The 15300-nt window shown below is 41.0% G+C and overlaps 1 protein-coding gene across 5 annotated transcripts in view; it reads left to right on the top strand.

Annotated features, from left to right (window-relative positions):
- The window catches only part of CTNNA2 (catenin alpha 2), a 1217480-nt gene that overhangs the window by 720130 nt on the left and 482050 nt on the right, over positions 1 to 15300 (top strand). The gene's annotated exons all lie outside the window — the stretch shown is intronic.

The raw sequence follows: 15300 nt of genomic DNA on the forward strand, positions 1-15300 counted from the left end.
GGAAGTATCACTACGAACAAAGCTAGTAGAAATGATAGAGTTCTAGCTGAGCTATTTCATATCCTAAAAGATAATGCTCTGAAAGTGCTGCATTCAGTATGGCAGCACTCTGCAGTGACCACAGGACTGGAAAAGGTCAGTTTTCATTCCAGTCCCAAAGAAGGGCAATACCAAAGAATATTCAAACTACTGCACAATTGCTCTCATCTCACATGCTTGCAAAGTAATGCTCAAAATTCTCCAAGCCAGGCTTCAACAGAGTGTGAACTGTGAACTTTCAGATGTTCAAGCTGGATTTAGAAAAGCCAGAGGAACCAGAGATCAAATTGCCAGCATACACTGGATCATCAAAAAAGCAAGAGAATTCCAGAAAAACATCTACTTTTGCTTCATTGACTGCACTAAAGCCTTGACTATGTGGATCACAACAAACTGGAAAATTCTTAAAAGAGATAGGAATACCAGACCACTTTACCTGCCTCCTAAGAAACCTGTATGCAGGTCCAGAAGCAATAGTTATAACAGGACATGGAACAATGGACTGGTTCCAAATTGGGAAAGGAGTACATCAAAGCTATATTGTCACCATGCTTATTTAACCTATATGCAGAGCATATCATGAGAAATGCCGGACTGGATGAAGCGCAAGGTAGAATCAAGATTGCAGGGAGAAATATCAATAACCTCAGGCATGCAGGTGACACCACCCTTATGGCAGAAAGCGAAGAGGAACTAAAGAGCCTCTTGATGAAGGTGAAAGAGGAGAGTGAAAAAGCTGGTTTAAAACTCAGCATTCAAAAACTAAGATCATGGCATCTGGTCCCATCACTTCATGGCAAATAGATGGGGTGGGAAACAGTGACAGACTTTATTTTCTTAAGCTCCAGAATCACTGCAGATGGTGATTGCAGCCATGAAATTAAAAGACGCTTGCCCTTTGGAAGAAAAGCTATGACAAACCTAGACAGTGTATTAAAAAGCAGAGACATTATACTTTGCTGACAAAGGTCTATATAGTCTAAGCTATAGACTACTCTATGTAGTCTATACATCCTCTCCCCTCCTAGCCTTCCTCCCCTCCCCCATCCCATCCCTCTATAGCTACTTTTTTAGTAGTCATGTATGTATGTGAGAGTTGGACCATAAAGAAGCCTAAACTCTGAAGAACTGATGTTTTTGAACTGTGATGTTGGAGGAGACTCTTGAGAGTCCTCAGACTGCAAGGAGATCAAACCAATCCATCCTAAAGAAAATCAATCCTGAATATTCAATAGAAGGACTGATGCTGAAGCTGAAGCTCCAGTACTTTGGCCACCTGATTCAAAGAGCCAATTCATTAGAAAAGACTGTGATGCTGGGAAAGATTGAAGGCAGGAGGAGAAGGGGATGACAGAGGATGAGATGGTTGGATGGCATCACTGACTCAATGGACATGAGTTTGAGCAAGCTCCAGAAGATGGTGAAGGACAGGGAAGCCTGGCATGCTGCAGTTCATGGGGTTGCAAAGAGTCAGACACGACTGAGTGAGTGATCAGCAGCAAACCTTTAGAGAATCTACAAAGCTTTTTTTTTGAAAGAGCCTTTGCATTTACATATATTTCCTCAAGCTGACAGTCTCAGTTTCCCCACATTCCGGCTGATGTATAGTTGTGATCCCTACTGTGAGATGCCTGACCAGCCCACGTGCCTGTCTACATTAAGCATGGTTTCTGGTTTCTGCCCCCAATTCAAAGAGTCAAAGCTTGGACTGGACAAAGAAGGAAGACACAAGTTATGACACATTAGTGAGCTAACATCAACAGGAACTGTCTGCTTTGTTAGACTTCAGATGGCTAAAGAACTTTTACACTGCGGTGGTAGTTGTGGCTGTGATTGTTGGTAGTGGTGTTAGTGATTTAAGCACTCAGTCATGTCCACCTCTTGCAACCCCATGGACTGTACCCCACCAGGCTCCTCCTTCTGTCCGTGGGATTTCCCAGGTAAGAATACTGGTGTGGGTTCCCATTTCCTTCTCCAGGGATCAAATCTGGATCTCCTGCATTGAGGCAGATTATTTACTAACTGAACCCCCAGGGAAGCCATGGAGTAATACATTTAATATGGATTAAAATTCCTGACCATTTTTCTGTAAGAAGAAAGGAAATTATATATATTTTGTCCTTTATTTTATGAAATTCAGAAATTATTAGTCACACATTGACTAGAACATGATGCTCAGAGATAGAGAAATGTCCTTTAGAGATTTTGGCACCTTTTTGGCACCAGGACTAGTCTCATGAAAGACAACTGCTCACTTACTGCTGTGCAGCCCGATTCCTAACAGGCAAGTATCAGCCTGTGGCCCAGGGCTTGGAGACCCCTGCTTTAGACTGTTCTTCACCAAGAAAAACATGTTTCAGAGTATGGCCATTTAGCCCGAATGCCCAGGGCAGAAATTCCTCCTACTTCCTCTCTGAATATAAGTGACCATAAACTCACTGCCTCCTGGAGAGGCCTCTCTCTGAAGTCAAGGGTTTTGTTCCAGATTTTTATATGAGTTAGTAACTGCTGGCCTGGGAGCATGAAGTAATGCAGAATCAGACAGTCTACATAGCATGGCTCAGTTAGAGCAGGTTGACAGTATAGTATGAAGAAACCAGAAAACAGCATCCCTTCTCCTTCTCATATTTTGTGCTCCTTAGATTCATGTAGCCAGGTAATGTCTTAAAGACGCTACTATTTCAAACTCTCAAATCATGTTCCTGGCAGCCAGGTTTGGAATTGAAAGAAGGGAGAAAATGAGAAAGCTGGAGTTGTTTGTTCTTTGTCCATATGCTTTGCAAGTAGGTCTCTGTAAGAGTTTCTTAAAAATATGAATCTCACCACTCCAAAAAAATGAAATGTGCCTAGCTTTCATATATCAAATGAGGAGTCTGATACTTAAGAGGAGATGTGATTTGTTCCTGCTTGAGATCATACTGTTAGTAGTGGAGGTGGGCTTGAACACAGGGCTCCTGGAACCTAGGTTATTGCTACTTTCTTATTGCCTGATCTTGTCTTTAATCTCAAGGATAGCAAAATAAAGAAGACCATGCATGGTAAAGCTCATGGTATTCCATCACTTGTATGATATTAGCCAGCCCCTCTTCAGACCATCAAAGGTGAAGGTGAAAGTGAAAGTCGCTCAGTCGTGTCTGACTCTTTGCTACCCCATGGGCTATACAGTCCATGGAATTCTCCAGGCCAGAATACTGGAGTGGGTAGCCTTTCTCTTCTCTAGGAGAGAGTAGAAATATGACTGCAAATAAGCATACCTTATTTTATTGTGGTTTACTTATTGTACTTTGCAGAAATTGTTGTTTGTTTTTTACAAATTGAAGCTTCATGTTACCGTAAGATAACCTAGTCAAGCAATCTATTGATGCCATTTTCCCAACATCTTTTACCCACTTCTTATCTCTCTACCACATTTTGGTTGCAGTAGGAACTGCCAACCCACTCCAAAATTTCCATGGACAGAGGAACCTCATGGGCTACAGTCCATGGGGTCCCAAAGTGTCGGACACAACTGAGTGACTACACACACATTTTGGTAATTCTTGGGATCTTTCAAACTTTTTCATGATTATTATATTTGTTATAGTGATCTGTGATCTTTAATGGTACTATTATAATTGTTTTGGGGCTCCATGAACCATGCCTGTATAAGACAGCAAACAATCAATAAATTGTGTGTGTTCTGACTGCTCCACTGACTGCCTGTTGCCTCATCTCTCTCCTTTTCTTGTGGGCCTTCCTATTCCCTGAGACACAGCAGTATTGAAATTAGGCCAATTAATAACCCTACAGTGGCCTCAAAGTGTTCGAGTGAAAGGAAGAGTCACATGTCTCTCACTTTAAATCAAAAACTCCCTGGGAGGGCATGCTGAAAGTCCAAATAGGCCTAAAGAGAGGCCTGTTGCACCAAACAGCCAAGATGTGAATGCAAAGGAGAATTTCTTGAAGGAAATTAAAAGTACTACTCAAGTGAACACATGAATGATAAGAAAGCAAAATAATCTTATTGCTGATACGGAGAAAATGTTAGTGGTCTGATAGAAGATCAAATCAGCCACAACATTCTCTTAAACCAAACCTTAATCTAGTGCAGGGCCCTAACTCTTTTCAATTGTTTGAAGGCTGAGAGAAGTAAGCAAACTGCAGAAAAAAAGTTTGAAGTGAGCAGAGATTTGTTCATGAGGTTTCAGGAAAGAATTCATCTCCATAACTAAAAAGTACAAAATGAAGCAGCAAGTGCTGACACAGAAGCTCCAGCAAGTTATCCAGAAGATCTGGCTAAGATGATTAATGAATATTATTTACACTAGGTGACAGATTGTTATTGGAGCCCAAACAGCCTTATGAAAGAAGATGTCATTTAGCCCTTTCATAACTAGAGAGGAGAAGTCAAGGCCTGGCTTCAAAGCTTCAAGGGGGAAGCTAACACTCTAATACAGCTAGGGGGCTAATACAGCTGATGACTCTAAAGTTGAAGCCAATGAACATTCCAGAACCTTAGGGCCTTTAACATTTATGTGAAAGCTAATCTGCTTGTGCTCTGTAAGTGGAACAGTAAAGTCTAGATGACAACGCATCTGTTTACAACACGATTTTGCTGAAAAAATTTTGAACAACTGTTGAGACCTACTGCTCAGAAACAAAGACTCCTTTCAAAATGCAATTTCTCATTGATAATGCACCTGGTTACCCAGCTCTGATGGCGATGTACAAAGAGATTTATGCTGTTGTCATGTTTGCTAACAAAACATCCATTCTGCAGCCCATGGATCAAGGATTAATTTTACTTTCAAACTGTACTATTTAAGAAATACATGTTGTAAAGCTCTAGCTGCTGTATATTCCTGTGATGGATTTGGACAAAGTAAACTGAAAACCTTTTGGAAAGGATTCACCAGTCTAGATGTCATGAAGAACATTCATGATTTATGGAAAGAGGTCAAAATATCAACATTAAGGGTAGTTGGGAAGAAGTCAATTCCAACCCTAATGGATGACTTTGAGGGGTTCAAGACTTAGTAGAGGAAGTAACTGCTGATGCAGTGGAAATAGCAAGAGAAATAGAATTAGAAGTGGAACCTGAAGGTGAGACTGAATTGTTGCAATCTCATGATAAAACTTTAATGCATAAGGAGTTTCTTCTCATGGATGAACAAAGTGAGTTTTTGAGATGAAATCTATTCCTGGTCAAGATACTGTGAAGATCATTAAAATGACAAAAAAAGATTTAGACTATTATATAAACTGAGTTGATAAAGCAGCATGAGGACTTGAGAGGACTAACTACAATTTTGATAGATGTTGCCTTATTTTAAGAAATAGGCACAGCCACCCCTAACTTCAACAACCATCATTCTGATCAGTCAGTAGCCATGGCCATTGAGGCAAGACCCTCCACCAGAAAAAGATTGTGAAACTCTAAAGGTTCAGATGATAATTAATATTTTTTAGCAATGAAGTATTTTTAATTAAGGTAATACCTTGTTTTTAAATATAATGGTATTTGTACACTCAATAGACTGTAGTATATTGTAAATATAACTTTTACATGCACTATAAAACTAAAAGATTCATTCGACTTGCTTCATTGTGATATTTACTGTATTGCTGTCATCTGGAACTGAACTTGCAGTATCTCCAAGGTCAGCCTGTGCCCTATAGGAACCTCCTTTGTTGTACCCCAGCCTCGTCACTCACACATTTATTTAAACAAGGTTTGTCCAAAATATGAGCAAAACACTGGCTAAAAAACGTTTTGCAGAGTTCTGTATGTAACTCATTAAGATATTTACATATTATTTAATATGCATATCTTGTTAGCTATTAATTGATGTAATCATTAAAATTGTATCTTTTTATTTGTATACAATTTTATATGTATGTATTTGGCTGTGTTGGGCCTTAGATGCGGCCTGTGGGATCCTCCTTGCATCATGTGGGATCACTCGTTGCCCTGCACAGACTCTCTAGTTATGGCGTGGGCTCAGTAGTTATGGTGCACAGGGCTGAGTTGCTCCATGGCACGTGGGATCTTAGTTCCCCACACGCATGACATGAGCTCAGTCAGGGCCGATTCTTTGGGAACCCATCGACTGTAGCCCACCAGGCTCCTCTGTCCATGGGATTTTCCAGGCAAGAATACTGGAGTAGGTTGCCATTTCTTCCTCCAGGGGGCCTTCCTGACCCAGGGATTGAACCTGTGTTTTTGTAGGTCTCCTGCATTGCAGGCAGATTCTTCACCCCCTGAACCACTAGTTCCCTGACCAGGGATCAAGCTCACATTACCCACATTGCAAGGCGGATTCTTAACTCCTGGACGAACAGGGAAGTCCCTCAAATTATGTATTCTTAAAGTTCTAAGATGAAGTTCAGACCACAGGTACACAAAGCCATTTTAAATAAATATCCTCAGAAAAAGGCATATACAAAGGGAATGAATATTTGTTGTCAGGCACTCTGCTAAAATTATTTCGTAACTTACCTCCTGTAATCTGCTTTTCAATTACATGCTATATATATGATTATTTTCACTCTGCAAACAAACAGCAACAACAATAAAAAAATGTTCCCAAAGTCCCAAATCTAGGTGATGATTTTGTCCCAGGTCTAACTTTGAGGCTCTGTCCAGTGCCCATAACAACAGTTTTAGATATCTGTTATTAACAGTTGGGGAAATAGTGACAGAAAGGCAGAAGTCAGAGTTCTGTATCTAAAACATTGATTCTCATTACCATCTTTCTAAATTCCATATATATGTGTTAGTAAACTGTATTGGTGTTTTTCTTTCTGGCTTATTTCACTCTGTATAATCGGCTCCAGTTCCATCCACCTCATTAGAACTGATTCAAATGTATTCTTTTTGATGGCTGAGTAATACCCCACTGTGTATATGTACCACAGCTTTCTTATCCATTCATCTGCTTATGGACATCTAGGTTGCTTCCATGTCAACACCAATACAGCATACTAACACATATATATGGAATTTAGAAAGATGGTAACGATAACCCTGTATGCAAGACAGCAAAAGAGACGCAGATGTACAGAACAGACTTTTTGACTCTGTGGGAGAGGGAGAGGGTGGGATGATTTGGGAGAATGGCATTGAAACATGTATAATATCATATAAGAAACGAATTGCCAGTCTAGGTTCGATGCAGGATACAGGATGCTTGGGGCTGGTGCACTGGGATAACCCAGAGGGATGGTATGGGGAGGGAGGTGGGAGGGGGGTTCAGGAGTGGGAACTTATGTACACCCGTGGCAGGTTCATGTTGATGTATGGCAAAACCAATACAGTATTGTAAAGTGAAAAAAAAAAATTAAAAATTAAAACGTTGATTCTCCCTCTTTGGTCAGCAGTCTCCACAATGAACTCTCCTTGAGCTTGTTGTCCCAGAGCTTCAGGACTAGACAGGATGGGATGTTACAGAATGAAACAGAGTTGGACCCAAGAAGGCCTAGGCGTCACTGGATTCTTAGCTCTGGGCCTTAACTATGCCAGGAAATATAGAATCAATAACTCTCAACACAGTGCTCAGAGGGAAATCTTGTGTGTTCTTGTCATTTCCTCATCACATCTGCACGTCAACAGGGAAATCTTCACAGAGAGCCTAGCACACTTACAGTGGAAGCTGGATGAAGACTCAGCCTGCCCACAAAACTAGCTTCTGTGCATCTCTGAAGAGATGAAAACAAACAGAAAATTAGAAAGTGCACAAAAGGGTTTTCCACATTGCTGAGTGTTCACACTTGAGTTCCCCTTTTTGAATTCATTATCTTAGGGCAGCATTTGGTTTCAAAAGCCAAGGCAGCTGAGCTGGAAATGTGTGCTGTTATTGCTTGAAGCTGGTGGGAATAGCCTGCAAAGGTTGTGGTGTTCAGAACAAGCTTTACTCTTTGCAAATGCTTTGTCAACAAACTCTGCCTCTTATTTTCACCATTGCCAAGTGTGGAACTCTATGTTAAATCTTCATTTAGGGCCCATTCCTGACCATTCCTTTTAATATCCTGTTTATTTGGAAAGCTCAGTTTATCTGAAGATGCTTTTAAGTTCTTCTTGTATCACTTGCATATTCACATTCTCTAATTGGAAGGATTTTAATCTTGGGTGAATATCTAGAGCACACCCACAGAGAATCCATACATGCCCCCTGTTCTGTGGGGTTCTTTCCTCCGAGTCCCACAAACATGTCATTTCACTTCTGTACCCTGTACCTTTACTCACATATTTGTTCCTTTCTCCATCCCAGTCCTACTTGTCATTTAGGAATGTCCGAGTTCCCACTCTTTTTCTAAAATTTGTGAAACCACCAAAGCCTGAGAAACTTCTTTCCCCTAACTCTCTCTGTCAGTTGCTTTCTGTTCTGTTAATCTAACGGCTAATCAGATGCTTTATGATATTTCTTCCTTTTTTTTTTTTTTTATCTTGACTAGCAATTTAAAGTTGTTACCACTATTTAACTTTTTACCTATTTATATCTGGCCTTGGGAAGAAAAACAGGCACTCCTTCAGATCAGGGGCTCTGTGTCCTTCCATTTGATATGCACCACTGCACCGAATGTTTGCTTTCCTACTAAATGGACTTTATGAAAGGATTTCTGACCTGATTGATCAATTAATGGATAAAAGTATGTGATTAAGTTATCAATTGCTAAAGGTGAGGAGTGCACTTGAACTCATTTCTTCCCTTTTCTTAGTAGCTGTCCCACAACTGTCTAAATGATATACTGGCTAGTGAGCTGATTTCAAGCCGCAGTTTATGGGATACACTCAGAATATTTTGTTGAGAGGGATTAGGAAGTGAAGTAATTTGGGAAAAGCAGGAATAAATTGCTGTTAACTGCTATTGTTTGCAATTTGCTCCTGAAAGTCGCAAGGTAAATTTTAGTGCACATATATAATACAATTGTATTGATTGAACTGTCATTTCCAAAGTTATTGGTGCAATTAAATTGACCTTTTGCCAGCACAGAAATAACTTGTTTAATAAAGACTGAACAAATTAATTGAGCATAACTTTCCGACAGAAGATAAGCAGAACACTGGTTGTAAGGGTTTTGTAAAAATCTGCAAAGGCAAAGTATGGGCCTGTTGAATAGCTTTGTGCCTACAAGAATAAAGAGTTCTGAAGAAGCCAAAGCTAGAAGTTAGGTGACTGTGATGCCATAATGCCAAAAGACATAATGTAAGTCTGGTGTTGCTCTCTGAATCTCACCAAGCATTGAGGAATCTATTTGTGTGCATTATGCTTGATGCTAGATGCCAAATCCCTCTGCAAACAGTAAGGGGTCATATATGGTAAATATAAACAGCTGTAAACAGTAAGTGCTAGATGTAAACAGTTGTGAACAGTAAACAAGAGATGATGGGACTGCTGAGACCCTGAAACACTAGGTTATCTAAGAGGAGAACCAAGTCTTCTGGAACCTTCATATGTGGTCTGAAACACATTTCCACTTATTTCCACACACGATCTTACATTTCATGTGTGAAACATTCCACTGCGAGCATCTCTTCTTTGAGAGAACATCATTTAGTGTGTTCCACACTGTGCCTGGCCCTGTTACCAGGAGGGACAAAGACACAGAAGGCAGAGCCATTACCTGCGACACACTTACACTCTGCGTTACAGCTTGAAATACATGTTCTATTCAAATCTATGAGTCTCCCCGATCTGAATCTCCTGTAAGTGTGTATTAAAATGCACAGCGCCTCCCCAGCCTATTGAATCATCAAAATCTCTGGAGGTGGAAAGGCTGGAAATTCAGAATCTACATTTTATCGGGGAACTTAAGTGATTCTTACACAACCAAAAAGTAGGAACTCTTCTAAAGAGGGTGATTGGTTTGGTCCATGACTAGAGAAAGCACAAAATAGATTGAATGTGTTTCATTTTATGAGATGGCTATTCAAGGGTGACCACAAAAAGAGACAGAAAGAGAGGCTGAGAAAAAGTTTATTAGATTCAGGGATCCTAGAGACAGGAGACATAGCATCCCACATGGGACCACCTGGGGAGGAGGCCAAGGTGATCAGGAAGACAGGAGCAAGGGAAAGATTTAGGCCAGAGCCTTTACTGGAGCTTCTAGAGAAAGGGGAGGCAAGGCAGGTAAAAAGTTTGGGATAAGCTAGTTTGAATAATTTGGGTGGCTTTAGGCCATAGGAATGGTCTCAAGAACCTGGTCTAGTATGATTTAAGGCAGAGGAGTGTTGCCTCCTAATGTTCCTGGTCAAAGTTATGATTTTTCCAGTAGTCATGTACAGACGTGAGAGTTGAACGGTAATAAGGCTGAGTGCCGAAGAATTGATACTTTCAAACTGTGGTGCTAGAGAAGACTCTTGAGTCCCTTGGCCTGCAAAGAGATCAAATCAGTCAATCCTAAAGGAAATCAACCCTGCATATTCATTGGAAGGACTGATACTGAAGCTGAAGCTCTAATACTTTGGCCACCTGATGTGAAGAACTGACTCATTAGAAAAGACCCTGATGCTGGGAAAGATTGAGGGCAGGAGGGGAAGGAAATGACAGATGAGATGGTTGGATGGCATTACAGACTCAATGGCGGTGAGTTTGAACGAACTCCAGCAGATAGTGAAGAACAGGGAATCTTGGCGTGCTGCAGTTCATGAGGTTGCAAAGAGTCAGGACTTAGTGACTGAACAGCAACAATAAGCATTCCTGGGCCAGAAAGAAAAGGTGTGGCTCTGGATAGCATAGCTGCATATCAAAGTCTTGCTTCTAAAGAGATCTTTGGCTGTCTCTTCCTGGCTAGCTCAAACAGTAAACAATCTACCCACAGTGTGGGAGAAGTGGGTTTGATCCCTGGGTCAGGAAGATCCCCTGAAGAAGGGCATGGCAACCCACTCCAGTATTCTTGCCTGGAGAATCCCTTGGACAGAGGAGCCTGGCAGGCTACAGTCTATGGGGTTGCAAAGAGTCACACACAACTGAGCGACTAACACTGTCACTTTCTCAAAAATTTACTAGCCCTGGAGGGAGCAGTCCCTCCCCAGCTAAAGCATTATCTTTAAGATATCAAAATACCAAATATTAAATAAATAAATGAAATATTTAAAACATATGTTCTATGGGCACGATGACGCTTGTCTACAGGTTTGTGAATCTATGAGTGGAATGAGGAGCTACCCCAAGGGAGATAAATATAGGAAGCAAAAAATTTAAGGTAGGCCAGATAGCATAATAACTTAAATACCCACTGCTACTGCTTAGATTTGAGGCATGAAATTAGTCTGTGCTCTGTGAGAAAGAAATACAGATTTTTAAAATATGTGAAGTTATATGTGGTATATGTATTAAGAGAAAAGAGGAGACCAGGGATTGCGGCCTGGAAAACATACATTTGAAGGGGCCGGTTGAGGAGGAGGGAATGGAGAAGAAGAAGTAGTCAAGTTAGAAGGAAAAGCTGTAGAAACAGGGGCAGATTACAAGGGAAGGATGGAGAAAGCTTCAAGATCTTGGTGAAGGTCAAGAACTCTATTACAAGCTTCAGACAGTTAAGATAATTGGAGGGTGAGAATGAGATGCAGATGCTAGTGCCTGGTGTGTTCAGTAGAGACCAGAGCATTAAACTGGGGAATTTGGGATACCCTGTCATTGATGATGTTGTTTAGTTGCTCAGTTATATCCGACTCTTTGCCACCCCAGGGATTGTATCCCACCAGGCTCCTCTGTCCATGGGATTTCCCAGGCAAGAATACTGGAGTGGGTTGTCATTTTCTCCTCCAGGGAAACTTCCCAATCCAGGCACCAAACCTATGTCTCTTAATTGGCAGGTGGATTCTTTACCGCTGAACCACCAAGGAAGCCTGCTTCCAATAGCAACCATAATAACCAAGTAACCTTGATCAATATATTTAGGTCTTAGTTTCTTTGCCCTTTAAATGAGGAGGCTGGAGACTTGGCCTCTTGGAAACCTGCAGGTCCCACCATTTTCGAATCATCTCCCTCTTCTAATCAATCAATCTCCCCTGTGCACCTACCCCACCTGCCTGATCATGGACCTGTCCCATACTTCCAGACCTTAAAGTGTGTCAGTTTGTCTGTCCAGCATCATACCTTGAACCAGTCAGCCTTATGTGACCCGGGAGGTAGCTCAAAGTGTCTTTTGGTTTTCTCTTATCCTCTTCTAATCATACAGTTCTGGTTTCTCAAGCCCTGCATGCATGCATGCTAAGTCGCTTCAGTCATGTCCAACTCTTTGCAGCCCTATGGACCTTGGCCTGCCAGACTCCTCCGTCCATGGGACTCTCCGGGAAGAATACTGGAGTGGGTTGCCATGCCCTCCTCCAGCGGATCTTTGCAATTCCGGGATCAAACCCTCATCTCTTACGTCTCCTGCATTGCCAGGCAGGTTCTTTACTGCTAGCACCACCTGGGAAGCTCTTCTCACGCCCTACTCATCCCTTTCTTCTATTTGAGAATTTTCTGTGCTGTCTTTCCGAAGTCATTTATGTCCTGCTTTCTGATCTCTTACAAATAAATTTTCTTTGGCATGTACAAAACACTCACACATAAGCTTATGTAACATATTACATAGGGGGGTATCCTAGATTTAATCAGTCCTGAAGTCTAGAGGAAAATAAAATTAGAAAAAGTAAATGGATTCTTATATTGGTTGAATACCAGAAACTCAGAATAAATATCCCAAGTGGTCTCACTCTGCAGGTTATTGAAATCTATAATTTTTCACTGGAGCAATCTGCATGTTGTTAGAATTGTACAAGCCCTTTAAATTTGGCACTTTTAACTTTTTTTTTTTCTCTTTTTTGGGGGGTGGTTTTTCAGGATTTATTTTCATATAGGGAACTGTGGCTATGTCTGTGACTTCTTTATCTCTTTGAGGTATTGACTAACTTGGAGTTCCCTGGTAGCTCTGCCTGGTAAAGAATCTGCCTGCCAATTCAGGAGACCTGGGTTCAGTCCCTGGGCCAGGAAGATCCCCTGGAGGAGGGCATGGCAACCCACTCCAGTATTCTTGGCTGGGAAATCCCATTAACAGAGGAGCCTGGCGGGCTACAATCCCTGGGGTCACAAAAGAGTCTGACATGACTTAGCGACTACACAACAGCAAATTGTCTAAGTACTCAGCGCGTCTGTTTCAGAGGATCACTCACCATTTGTGTCCTAGCCTCTTTTTCACCCAGTCTGCTGAGCAGAGGCTCATCCTTCAGTTGGTTCGTAAGTTCTTGTCAAGACGGATGGACTTTGAGACTCATTTTGAAGTGCTGCCTCTCTCCATCTGCTTTGGAAACAGCTCACAAATTCCTCTTCTTGTTTCAGATGTGATCATCAATCTCCTGCCAGAGGAAATTAAGAACTGTTCTTTGTTTGTTGGGTAGAAGGGATTCTGGAGTTCTCACCCCTAATTTGTTTCTCATTCTTTGTGCTTTGCCTGTAGCATCTGACTCAGTATTTGCAGTCTTCTTTCATTTCTTGAAACGCGTTGTCTTAAAATTTGTTTGATCCCACGACCATCCCATTTTGGCCGATTTATCAATAAACAAACAAATACAACCACTCTGTAGCCTAGCTCTTGTCTGCCATCTTCCAAACACTGTTATATCCCTGGAGAGTGTCTCTGACCTGCCACTGGTTGGATACTTGATGACTTGCCCCAGGGGATGTGCCATGTCTCTTGGTGGAGGTGGTTATAATTGACTGGCTCTCTTCCCACTTCCAGTGGTGGTGAATATGTCTCTAGAACATAGGGTATTGTTCTGTAGAATGAAGAGAAATTACTAAATCTATATCACAGCCAATTCATGCAGTGAAACAACAAGGTTTCTTTCAGTACTAAAAAAAAATGAGATCATTTAATGAGTAAAGCACCTGAACTTTGGTTCTCATTAGCATTGTTACTGATGAAGAAATAATAGTGGCAAAGGAAGATTGTCTGATAAAAGAGGAAATCCATGTAATTTTCCATGCTGAATACTGTGGCTGCACTGGAAGGTGGCAGAACCTGGATGTCTTTTCTGATCAGAGTTTTGACAGAGGATCCACCAGCATCTTTCTCGCCTCCATCATCAGTGGCTCCATGGGCAGAAATGGTGATGGTGTGGGTTTTATTTCAATGGCATATGGCATATTCTTGTCTCTACAAAGCAACCTGTCAGGCAAGACAAACTGAAACCCAGAGATGATGTGTTAGAGGCCAAGTTCAGCATCAGGATTCTCCTTATTTCATGTTTCTTTCCTCATGTATCTTTCCATCATAGCACAGTTCAGTTTTGTAGAACTTGCAAGAGCATTGAGGCCAACTCCTCTTTGGACAGGGTATGGATTCCTCAAGATTGGAGAGCTAGTTATTAGCAGATCCAGGGGCAGGATTCAGGCCTCTTTAGTTCCTATCCAAGCTATCTCGCCACATTGCTATGCAAAGGAAGCCCTTAGGGAATGAGAGAAAAGCACTAGGGTGCTATTTATTAAGGAGTTAATAATATAATCATCATCACCACTGACTGAGCACATTCTATGTGCCCAGCACTTTTCTAAAGCTTGCAAGTGATTTTACTTTCATCTTTACCAACAGACTCTTAAGTAGGTATCATTATTATCATCTTTTTTAAGAAAAGGAGATTGAGATACAGTAGTCTTGATAGCTGGATCAAACTCACATGGTAAGTCATGGATTACAGATTCAAATCTGTATCTGTGGATTCTACAATACATATTCTTTTGATTTTTAAAGGTATTTTTTGATGTGAACCATTAAAAAAAAAAAAGTCTTTATTGAATTTGTTACGATATTGCTTCTGTTTTCTGTTTTGTTTTTGTGGCCAAGAGGCATGTGGGATCTAAGCTCCCTGACCAGGGATCGAACCTGTACCCCCTGCACTGGAATGCAAAATCTTAACCACTGGACTGCCAGGGAAATCAATACAGTACATATTCCTAACTCCTGTTCTCTGCTGCCTGTAAACATCCTTGCATGTTATACAGTTGTGATCATTTGTTCATGCAGTTTTGTAGCCTGCTTTTTTCATGAGGCATTACTTGTTATTGACAGCCATAAGCATCTTTGTTATTAAAAAATTTTTCCTAATCACTGTATTAATAGCTTTAAATCTTGCATCTCTTCTTTTCTTTATCTCATCTGTTTTTTCTGTTTCCTTGATGTTCTCCTCCTATTCTTTTTACTCCATGTATTGTGTTATATTTCTGTGCTTTTCTGAAGCAATTTGCAGTTAGACCTCTTGATTCTATCATTACTGGTTGTTGCCTTAGTATTTTTCAAATG

The sequence above is a fragment of the Capricornis sumatraensis genome, chromosome 1 (genome assembly GCF_032405125.1).
Source record: "Capricornis sumatraensis isolate serow.1 chromosome 1, serow.2, whole genome shotgun sequence".
Taxonomy (NCBI): domain Eukaryota; kingdom Metazoa; phylum Chordata; class Mammalia; order Artiodactyla; family Bovidae; genus Capricornis; species Capricornis sumatraensis.